Genomic DNA, 12,588 nt, shown 5'->3' with positions numbered 1-12,588 from the left:
TCTCTGCTCATGAATTCTGAAATGCCCCTGATGCATGAGCAAACTGTCGATAATAAGCTCACACACTGTGCACAAGTAGTGCATGGGCTCAGAGAGAGAACGAGAGAGATTAACATATGCTAAATGTCTATGGATTCATTCTCTCTCTCTCTCTCTCTCTCTCTCTCTCTCTCTCTCTCTCATGCCTGGGAATCGATGGAGCTCAGCCATCATTAACTCCTTGTCTGAGTTACGGGTCATTGCACTTCATCCAGCTCTCTTCTCTGCCTCATAGCACCCAAATTTGATCAATCCTTCAGCCGGTGTATGATGCCGTTGTCGCAGCTAAGATAGATTTTTCACCAACACCACAGAGCATTAAAAATCTTTTTTATTTATATTTCTTTTTATATAAGCATTTTTCTAAAACAACAGCTTACCACTAGGAGTAAAACAGTATGAAAATTTAATGGCATAATAATTGCAGAACTCAATATTGCAGTATTATTATATCACAGATTGTATTTCTGCACTGAATTACCTGTGAGAAGGGGGAAAGGGATGCAGCAGAATTGTTATTGAATAGGTTAGATATGGATATGCCTTATTCTCATTTTATCAGTTTGTAATCATTTTTACATAACCAACAAACAATCACTAACAATACAAGAAGACGGTACCAAATTTACATTTGACCCACAGCTAAATGTCGCTTAGGTCAAAAATATTGCTTATGCAAACTTATATGCATACCTTTTATTGTAGTTATGCTGTAAAAATATAATCAATGTGAATCGTAGGACTTCTCAATTCTGGATTGGTAATAAATAAAACGTAAAAAAAAAACAGAAAGTTAAATTGTTTATGCAATTAAGACTTCTGTGAGAAAATGCTTAGGGAAGGTGTTATTTATTTGTTTGTTGTCTAAAAATAGAATGCTAGTTGTACTAAGCAGTGAATTACAGTTACGATGATACACAGTGAAAGGAACACCTATGTTGAACATATATATAAAGCCTTAGGTTAACAAGTTGCTAGCTTGTTAGTACTAGCTATGACAACATTAGCCTGTTGAGATATTCAAGATAAGAAACAATTCATTCTTGCATATCACTGTCTTTTATGTCTTTTTTAAGATGATCCAAAATAAAAACCAACAAATATATAAGTTGTTTGTTGGTTTTTAACAAATGGTGTAGCTATATCAGCTAATGTGTAAATGGCACTATTTTTTCTGTAAATGGCTGAAATGCCTCTGGGTTATCAGTAAAGTGAATGGTGCTGTAGAGCTGGAAAATGTTCTCAGGAGAATGCATCCTAAGGGAAGAAATGGTCTTTCTGTTGAAGCTATGAAGCCGTCACCGCTCTGCTGCCATTATTTCCAAGCACACCAGCCCACAGCTGTTCGAGTTGCGCCGGGAGAAGCTCAGGCATCTGTCAACATGTTTGGTGTCTTGACTATTTGACTAAGAGAGAAAAAACTAACAACACTACTTGGTAAATGTGTGCAAAAAGTATTTCCCTGATGGAGCTTAGAGACAGAGGAAACGAAATCCGACGTCAATGTGGCTCTGCTGCTGTGCGGAATCGGCAGCGATCAGCATTTATGAGGACGTGGGGATGAAATGCAGGGTGTGACTCAACAAACAAAAAACTAAAAACCTGCCATCGTTCTATTTTGAAGCGAAGACAAATTGAAGTTCAGGATTTTCAAACAATTATCAGTGTAAGAGGATAGAAAGAGAGAAATGTACCACTGCCATCTAGGGGATGGATTGAAAGCATCTTAGCACAGGGAGGAAGAGATTAACTAGTTTTATTGCACGTTCGATGTAAATGAGAGAACGTGTGCCAGTTAGAAGGCGCCCTGGATGCCCTTGGTGTCTCTCAGCTGGGAGTTACAGGAGCACGAGACAAAGCTGCAGACCCAAAAAGTGCAGAGGCGCAGTGACTCATCTGTCTGTGGCAAAAAGGAGGAATAAAAGCAAGGGAACAAAGGAGTGAAAAGGGGGGAGAGAGAGAGAGAGAGAGAGAGAGAGAGAGAGAGAGAGAGAGAGAGAGTTTGTGTTGGTATGTGTGAGTGAGTGTGTGGGAGGAAGAGAAGGAGAAAGACAGGTGTTTTGATGGAAAAGGAGTAGAGGTATAAATGTTACAATTCAGAAAGGGGATGGAATATAGAGGAGTTGAAAGGAGAGAGAAAGAATGTGAAAGAGACTAAACCAGTAAAGAAAAAATAGAGAGTGAAACAACGGCAAAAAAAGAGAAAGGGAGAAGAAATACAAGCATGGAAAGTACAAGAAAGGGAGAAAATAGGTGTGAGAGAGACTGTGAAAGAGGAGCAAGTGAGTGTGGTTAGACAACAAGAGGGGAAGCAAGGAAGGTGAGACAATGAAGGAGTGAAAGAGAAGAAAGTGAGACAGTGGGGTGGAGTAAGACAGTGAAGAAGAAAGAGAGATAGCAAGCGAAAGCGAAAGAGAATAAAGTGAGACTTAATGGAGAGAAAAAAGGAAAATTAAACAGTTAAGAAGAAAGAGAAAAAAGTGAGATAGTGAGGAAGAATGACACGGAGAGAGAGAGAGAGAGAGAGAGAGAGAGAGGAAGTAGGGAAGAGTGAGAGACTAAAAGAAAGATAAGTGAAAAGTGGAAAAGAAAAGGGAGAAGGGATAAAGAGAGTGAAGAGGAGCATACAACGTTTTTCGGTAAAGAAATAATTGCAATAAATTGCCCCATGGAAAACATTTGTCAAATAAATAATGGAATAATGATAAATGTGAGGTTTTCTCTTCTCTTTTATTCTCATTCCCTTTTTCAGAGAATGACAGTTTCCAGCTTTTTGCTTGTATTTATGGATGACAAATGTATCCATTAACTACAGCAAATGAGAAATTAGGACTTGCCCAGTTTTATTAACATCCACTCTGCCTGAACACTCCGCAAACTCGTTTTAAAAAGTGTCCGACGATCAGACGGCAAAAGAGCTGATAATAGAATTCACGTGCCATTTCAGACTAAACTGTCAATGGCGGTTTCATTTGTCAGTTTCACTTTAAACTGATATTTGAAAACATGGCATATGGCTGCTTCTGTAATGGATAAATGGAGACATTTTGAAGGGGGGAAAGTGCTGTCTCAAGCATTATTCAGGTAATGTAAAGTGTGAATAGAATTATTACTGGAGTGTGAGATTTTAATCTGCCTGAAATCGCTTAAAAGGTTCATTCTGCATACACTGTATATATCAGAAAGGTTATTTAAAAAAATACACATTTTACAATTTCCTCTTTTACCATGCAGTTCATAAGTTAAATACAGTTTTCACTCTCATTGAAATAAATTTTCTTTTATTAATTTTGCGCTTGCGCTAAATGAACGATGCTGTATTATACTGGGTCTTCAGTGGGGACGTACCCGACTTAATCCACCTCTTAATATCACCACTATCACGTCGCAATTATAGAAACCATCAATACTATACAAAAACGCAATTTAACAATGCGTGGCATTACAGAGAGAGAGGGGCATTTCGCATAGGGAGGTGAATATCATTTTACTAAAGCAAGCTCCAAACCTCTACACTACAACCACAACTGTGTCTCCTACATCATCTGGAGCAGTTCAGAATCAGTATTTGTCTAATAACATGACACATACATAAAAAATCTAAATAAAATACAACCTAGTCAACAGAGATGCAGACTCATAATTTACACCGCTCCAGAGGCTGTAATCCAGTGGTACCGCTCGTATTTACTGGTCTGGAAGTGGCAAACAAACCATTTCCCGGGCTGAGACATGCTAGCTAGCTTCAGGGTTGGCCGACCTCCTCACAATGTCTAGCTTTTCTGGAAAATGTATTTCTTCCGTAGGCATTAAAAAGTCTAACTCAGATGCATTAATGTCTGCAGAGTGCTACACACGTGTTTTGCCAGTCGAACTTGGCTGTAACAGTTTCCTCTGACCAACCAATCAGAGGACAGAAAAATGCTGACGCTATTCTGGGCCAGCTTACTGGCCCTGTGAGGCGAATATAAAATCTGATTGGTTAAAGAAACAGACCCGTTGGTAATATTCTCAACGGTAAAAGGGCTAGCAGGAAAGACTTTGCAGGCCCTGGACAGATTATATTGAAATGGCAGCACATAGAGGCTGAAATCTGATTGGAGAAAAAAATCCACATACATCCATATACACGTACTGGAAGCAGTGCAGCCAAGAGAAACTCTACAAAATTAAGAGAATAGACTGTTGGGAATAAATTTATACAATTTCATGGGACAAATATTAGAATTTAGGTTGTAAATGTGGGTCAGTGCTTCTGACAGTGTTTAGGCCAGCAGAGCAGGCTTTGCTGGCCCTGACGACCACCACTGTATTCTATATATAATGAATGTAAAATGTTTTTTTTGCAAATTTCAAGATGAAATGAGATGAGAGGAGACAAGACAACAGCAAGTTTGACATTTGCTAACCTGTCTGAGCAGAGTTTCATACCAGGAGATGTCAGAGAGAGCTAAGATGTGAATGTAGATCTGAAGCAAGGGATCTTGTGTGGAAACTGAGGCAAAACATACAGAAAAAGAGAACAATATATACTGATAAGAGCAAATGTTTATGCAAAATGCTAACAAAAATAAATTTAACTACTGTGGATGGTTAAACTCAAGAACCATGAAGGGTGATTTTTAACTTATATAAATCAATGCTCTGAATAACGTGTGTAATCAGTCCAATAGAAAGCGGGCGTCACTGGCTGGGTGATTACAGGACTAGGAAGCTATAAAATGCACATGGAGTGAAACCGGCGCTAGCTCCTGAAAAGAAAAGGAAGCACTGCAGGGTTGCCGGCAGTGTGGCATGGAAACTTCCCTTGATGAACCATGGTCACATGGTAACCTGGAGACTTTCCCTTTAGGAGCTTGGGCTGCATCAACAACAGTTTGGGAACGAGAGTCCATTAATGCCAGACTGACCAATTCCTGCCTAGTGTGGATGGGCACAGCTAGGTAGAAGGACAGAGGGGCCAGGAGTGGCACTAAGGTCAAGACTATAAAACCTGACAAAGGTCAGTGGGATTGCAGATGTCTTGGAGGGAAACAAGCCTTAGAGACTGCCACACACGAGTGAGCTCTGACCCCGAAAGGAGCGGGGAAACCAGAGGACTCATAAGAGGATAAAATAGCATCTACCTTGCATCTGCTAAGCGTGTGCTTGTTCGCAGGGAGACCTCTCCTAAGAGGGCCATAGCAGACAAAATAGCTGCTCCGACTACCTCTACAGCGCCGTTCTCCCGTTCTACAGTCAGTTAAGCTTCTCCTGGTCTGGGGACATAAAAGAAGGAGGGAAGAATGCCTCGACCAAACAGGTCATGGGACAACCGAGGGTACCTTTGGAACATAATTTTGGGTAGGGAAAGGCACTGGGCATGCCTGGAGTAAATTCTAGGAAGAGGGGGCCACAAAGATGGCCTGAACATCCCCTACTCTCTTGAAAGAGTAGATTGTCAAGAGGAACACAGTCTTACCGGTGAGGAACCTCAAAGGTACCTTGGTCAATGGCTCAAAGGGAGACTCTGAGGGGTGAGAGGGCAAGACCAAACAGAAGGACCCGGTATTGGTAGGCTTCGGCCCCTAAGCAGCCGCAAAAGAGCAACGTAAGGAATACCGCTGAAATTGGCAGCGTCCAGATGAGTCATAGGTGCTTTTCAGTAGACACAAGGACCCATGGACCGACATATCTCCTACGTCTAGCTCCCGTCAGCCTGATACGCCTGCAGCACAGCCATGGTGTGCAGACAGCCTGCGGCTTGACCTAATGAGGCATAAACCTTGCCCACCAGCACCGAGGTAGTTCGAAGGGGCTTGGTGGGCAGCGCTGGGGGTTTTAGGGATGACGCAGCACCCAGGTAGAGATAGCTAGCCAGCGTCTCTTCAATCCGGAGGTCATGCAATAACACTCTTTCAGTCCAACTATATTAGCATATAGCACCGTAGGACTGAAGCGGCAAACCCGAGTATGGCTTAGCCCAAGATGTGGACACATCAATGTGCAGGTCATAGAAAAAGGGCAGACCCCGTCATGGAGGCAGTGACATGAGTTGCATCTGCCAGCCAAACTATCTTAAGGTCACCACCTCTAACAGCTCCTCGAAAAAGGACTGGCTGTAGGGGTAAGTGTCCCCTCTCCACACAATCTGCCAGGTCTATTTGTGAGCCCCAGGTCCTTGAATGCATCTTTGCCTCAGCAAAAGCGGGGCCAGAACCACGAGGAGAGGGAGCAGCTTGAGTTCTTTGAGTTCTTAGAGGAACTTTAATGAATATCATGTGTCACCCAGTTGAGGTTGGGTTTCCATTCGAATCTGGTTCTTCTCAAAGTCCTTCCTAATGAATTCTCAGTAAGTTTTTTACTTTTTACTATAACCAATGACACTCATTTGGGATGAACTTCAAGGGACAATTTTATGATGTTAAAATTTATAATTAGTTATCTATTTATTTCTGTAAAGCTATTTTGAGACAATTTTCATTGTTGAATGTGCTAAAAAAATTAAATTAAAATTGCATCGACTAGGTCAAAGTAGGGTTGCATGATATACAGGCAGAATCCCGATACTAAAGTTTCAGAATATCACAGATGACAATTTTTTAAACAGTGGTATTCTCAGTACAGTTGTACCGTAAGTAATATGTGCATAAGTTAATACTTTATTTAAACCCATCTGAGTTCCTTTTGCCCTTGTGCCTTCAAATGGATAAAATAGATTTAAATATGATGTTTGACTTTTTTTTTTTTTTGAGGGGTAGGAAAATCCATTTGCTGTGAAACTGCCTACAAAGATTTCAAGTACAGTTCAACATAGACTTTTAAACAAAAAGCTGATCGTTTAACCAAAAATGGGTGTTTCACAACAAATAACTACCAGATGTGCTGTATTTTGGTATTCCATGCAACTGTCAGGAAACAAACACAGGTTGATCAAGCCTTCTCAGCAGAGAATGAGAAAAAATCATGTAATTACTGGTTATGAAACATTGCAGTAATGAAGCAATGTATATATATATATATATATATATATATATATATATATATATATATATATATATATATATATATAAAATGGTCAGTATCTATCAAAAGTGGTCCAAGGATGTACTGGTGACAGGGTCATTTATACATGTGTCCTGTGTGGTCTAATCCAACAGACGAGCTACTGTAGCTCAAATTGCTAAAGAAGTTAATGCTGTTAATGCTTAACAGGTCAGGACTATTTTTGGCAGTAAATGGGGGACAAACACAATATTAGGTGGTCATACAGGTGGTCATAATGTTATGCCTGACCGGTGGCCATAAAGTTAGCCTGGTTGGTGTTGTGTGTGTGTGTGTGTGTGTGTGTGTGTGTGTGTGTGTGTGTGTGTGTGTGTGTGTGTTTAGGTGTTAGATGTTCACAAATAGACAGTATGCATACACACCCACACACACACACACACACACAGAGAGAGAGAGAGAGAGAGAGAGAGAGAGAGAGAGAGAGAATATCCTGCTATTTGTTTACGGCATTGTTCTGCCAGAGCTCAACGCTGCCCCCTTGTGTTCATTAAATTAAAAGGAAATTAGATTTTGTCCCATTGTTAATCAGTTAAAATAAACATTTAAAAAGAAAAGTCATGTATTCCTAAAATCTCAAACAATATTCCTCGCAGATTTATTCAAATAGTTTTCATATTTTTATATATTATACAAAATATATTTTACCATTCTGTCCATTATAGTCTAGGGTTACCTGGGAGTCCACTGTTAGTACCAGCTGATTAAACATTATTCCTAATCTTACAGACAATCTGACTGGTTTGACACATACATCATCTCTCTCTTTTACTTTTTCTCACCTGAAACAGCCAACCTATGACCCCTCCGTGCCTCAATTGCTCTAATTGGGATCTGGCAATTTGGCTTTGTGGTTTTCATTAATAGTCCTATTCCATACCATGGAATGATCCTGCAGGTGAGGCATGCGAGTGTCAAAGGACCAAGCATTAAACAAGGTATCTGGCTTATCCCAACGGACTGTTTATTATCAATGGAGATTTCAAGCATGCAAATCTCAGGACTTTGCTCCCTAAACTCCATCAGCATGTGGGCTTTGCAAGGAGAGGGGCGAACACGCTGGATCTTGTTTACAAAAACATCCCCAGCACGTATCGTACAGAGCCATCTTGGCTACGCAGGTGAAACAGTTACCGCCCAGTGTAGAGCCAGCAACCTGCCTCTGAACGTTGACAAAACCAAACAGATGGTTGTTGACTTCAGGAGAGCACAAAGCAGCCATTCTACACTGATCATCGATGGATCCTCCATGGAGTTCATCAAGAGCACCAACTTCCTTGGTGTACATCTGGCGGAGAACTTCACCTGGTCACTTAACACCAGCTCCATCACCAAGAAAACCCAGCAGCACCTCTACTTTCTGAGAAAGCTGAGAAAAGCCCATCCCCCTTTACCCATCCTTACCTTGTTCTACAAAGGGACTATCGAGAGCATCCTGAGCAGCTGCATCACAGCCTGGTTTGGGAACTGCATCGTCTTGGTTTGCAAGACCCTACAGAGGATAGTGAGGGTGGCCAAGAAGATCAGTGTCTCTCTCCCCTCTATCATGAACATTTACACCACACGCTGCATCCACAAAGGCAACAGCATTGTGGACATGCTTTCAGGAAGCATTTGGGCCTCACATCCAGACTGTGCAACAGTTTTTTTCCCTCAAGCCATCAGGCTCCTCAACACACAGAACTGAACTGTATATAACACTCACTCCACTGTGTGTTACTGATCTGTACAAGCTGAACTCAACACACACTCATTACTCATCTCTATCCATTCCACCACCCATATTATATTTATATTTAATCATAATACACTGTTTACATGCTGTTTTGCACCTCTCGACTGCCGCTACTGCTGTCTTGACAGCAATGAAATGAAAATGACAATAAAATGAAATGACAATAAAAGCGTTTTGACATGACAAAATTTGGAAGAAGCTTCAATTTATTCAGAGGCAAAAACAGAGACAAGAACCGACTAGCTGAAATAACAAAAAGAAGAAACCATGATGGTAAACAGACTCAGAGAGATGTTGCCAAATAGTGGGATCCCATTTTTCACACAATTCACAGATCTAACAGAATTGGTAAACATGGGTGTATGTCAACTTTATTAGTTGACAACTGAGCTATTCACTTATTGTTAAATTGTTTGGTTTACCCCCCTCTGATTTAATTTATGAGGTTCTTTTTTCTATATTTCTTTTTGGCTTCTGGAGGGATTTTTTAAAACTTGTTTTTCATCATGTTTTTCCCAGGGCCATCTGGTGATGATAAATTAAACCTTAATTGAGTAGAGACTTCTTGTCACTAATTTCTATGAAAAACACCATGATTTTTTTTGTGTGTCATCTGAAATTTTAAATTGTTGGATGCCAATGAAACAAATTAGTCCCTGAAGAAAGTAACATGTTTGCAAACTAAACTGACACTGAAAACGCCTTCCAAAAATTTGAAGTAAAAACAACTCCTCATAGAAAACGTCACCATTTAACAGATATGGATTACACAGATCTATTTTTTAACCCATTTTTTACCAATCAATTATGAGCTGCTACTGTAGAAATGATATGCATATCAGAACAAGCTGATTATATTATTTAACATAAACTGCTACTAAAGTAAAGGGAGTCAACAATTTGAATTCTTGACCAATCAGGAGATGAAGAATTCAGTGCTGTGGTATAACGAGTAACGGCATGTCTAGCTCTACGCTATGCAGACAGACTGATGCTTTGTTCACGAGTGGCATAATAATTACTTAGTATGTCACTCTCACTTACGTAAGTTGTCTTTGTGATGTGACACAGTAGGAGACAGGTCAGTCACTGCTAAAGTCACTGCTAAAATCAGCCAACATTTCTTAGGATTTAAACAGACAGGAAGTTTGGTGTGTGTGTGTGTGTGTGTGTGTGTGTGTGTGTGTGTGTGTGTGTGTGTGTGTGTGTGTGTGTGTGTGTGTAAGTGCTCTCTTGTGATGAAGCATTTTTATTGGGCCATATTTCTCCATGCATCATAAAGTCAGTCCTATATCCCTACACAAGTCCTACAGCCTGTTTACCATCCCTTTTTACAACACCTGCAGCACAGACACAGCAGAACCAGTGATGCTCAACCAGAATCCTGAACTTTGAACATGAAACATTCTCAAAAAGATCTCCAATTCTCATGCAAGATTATAAGTTATGACTTGCCAAGCTGACTTCAGTAGTAACAACAGGACAGGCTTCCAGACTGTTCCTGGCATCTGCATCTCTTACCCAGGAGGACTCCCACAACATCCACTCAGGCAGCTGACGATCCAACACCTGACACATCAAACCACGGTTTTATCATGCCTTCCGGGTGACTAGAGTCGCTCCGGAGCCCGAGATGAAACGCAGATGAGTGTGAATGTGTAAATATCACAGCTGACACCTCCAGTGGGATCGCATACAGCCAGTCTGCCAGGATTACATTCTTTAACAGGGGGAACGCTACAATCAATATTAGCAAATCTGAATAGGGATCGGAATGGCATGTGACATTATAAATGGCGTTTAAGCCAAATACTTTAGAGTGCCAAAAGTATTAGAGGATAATTACTGGTAACAGCTTGTATTAAATTAATAAAAACACTAACTTTGGTGACAGCTGCTTTTACAGTTTATGAAGAATTTCCATTAAAAATTTCCAGACTGAGAACTCCATATATAGATAGATAGATAAAAAACAAAATGCAAGTATTAGTTATACATGTATTTAACAGATGCGAACATTGTGTATACAACAGTATCTACATTATGCAGGGATACAACAATGTGTATAAGGATGTATGTAAAGATAAACTAGGAAATATATTATAAATCTTTAACTGTAAAATGATAATACATAATATACAGCATAGAATAGATTTGCAGAAGCTCAGCCAGGAAGGAAAAACTATTTAAGATGGCCTAAGGAACAAACATTTAGAGGAACCAGACTTAAAAGGAGCCTATTCTCATCTTGGTGACATTGAATATTTATTTATTTATAGTTCCATCATTGTTGAGGTTATCAACTGTCCACTGATGAAAATTTGAATGCAAAAACTGTTTATGGCAACTGTAGTCCTAAACCAGTAGCAGACGGCTTATATTAATTACAGTTTAAATTCATCCTAATTTTTTTTTTTTTTTTTCTCTGTTCAAAAACTTGGATTTTTAGAATGTTCGTGTGGGACCATCTTCAGCAGCAGCAAGTAGACTCCAATTAAAAAGAACTCCATCCAGAGGTAGGGCATCAGGATGAATCAGGCAAGTCCAGATTGAAGATAGGGAGAGCTAGAAGGTAATTCAGACATAAGGGAGCTCTGGGATACATGACGACCAGCCACAGCACAATCAACAAACATAAGTAAATATGTGAGAGTCGGGAAATGACCGCATCCAAACATCCCAACTCACCAAAACACTCTATAAACATGATTTCCTCTGTTAATCTACCTAAGAAAAACCTATTCACAAAAGGCTTGACTAAACAAATACTATATGTTTCTCCTCTAAACCTAAACCCTGAGACTGTGGCTTACAGCATAATATTTTTTTTTTTTTTAAGATTATTAGATTTTAGTCAAATTTCAGTATCACAAGTTGAATTTTTTTTTTTTTATCATTACAGATCTAAGCCCAGATTCTTGAGAAGCACACTCAATATTTTTAAACTTGTGAAACATTTCGGTTTCAAGTGTGACTGCTTTTGGCACTGAAACTAAAACTGCTGCCACACACAGGTGTTTCAAACAAGACTTACAGCTTTTTATTTCCATATGCTTTGACACCAGGGCATGAGATCAATATTCACAGTTGTACACATGACAGTGCATGTGCTGTGGATATATTGTGTTTTTTCTTTTTAGCAGAGATGAGAAAAACTTTAGTAACTTAGCATATTTATACTTTGTGCATTAATGAAAAGGAATAGTTGTACTCTTACATAATTTTATTCACAAGAGATAAAAACTTGCTTTGGACATCTTACATTTGAATTTAAATCTGTAAAGTACTTGTTAGCTTTCTTTTTCTCTCATCTAGTCAGAGTTTGCTTAGCATTCAACTGTGTAGACAAGGAATGTACTCACCAGTGAAATGAACTCACCAGTGACCTATTAATTTGACACAATGTAGTTAGCGTGAAAGCAATTCGTGTGTGTTAAAATGGATAAACCACTCAACTGCAGTTGAACTTAAAGACGGGCATCCTTCAGTAAAAAAATAAGGCGCACCACAGTAAGTTTTACAAATTTGCTAACATTAACCTTTACAGTTATGAAGAATTTCCATTGCCAGACTGAGAACTCCATAGATAGATAGATAGATAGATAGATAGATAGATAGATAGATAGATAGATAGATAGATAGATAGATAGATAGATAGATAGATAGATAGATTAGGTTAACAAACTTTAATATGTAAAAAACAATATGCAAGTATTAGTTATACATGTCTTTAACATATGTGAACATTGTGTATACAACAGTATCTACATTAT

This window comes from Silurus meridionalis, chromosome 11, assembly GCF_014805685.1.
Source record: "Silurus meridionalis isolate SWU-2019-XX chromosome 11, ASM1480568v1, whole genome shotgun sequence".
Lineage (NCBI taxonomy): Eukaryota > Metazoa > Chordata > Actinopteri > Siluriformes > Siluridae > Silurus > Silurus meridionalis.
Note: the sequence above shows the minus strand (reverse complement) of the source record.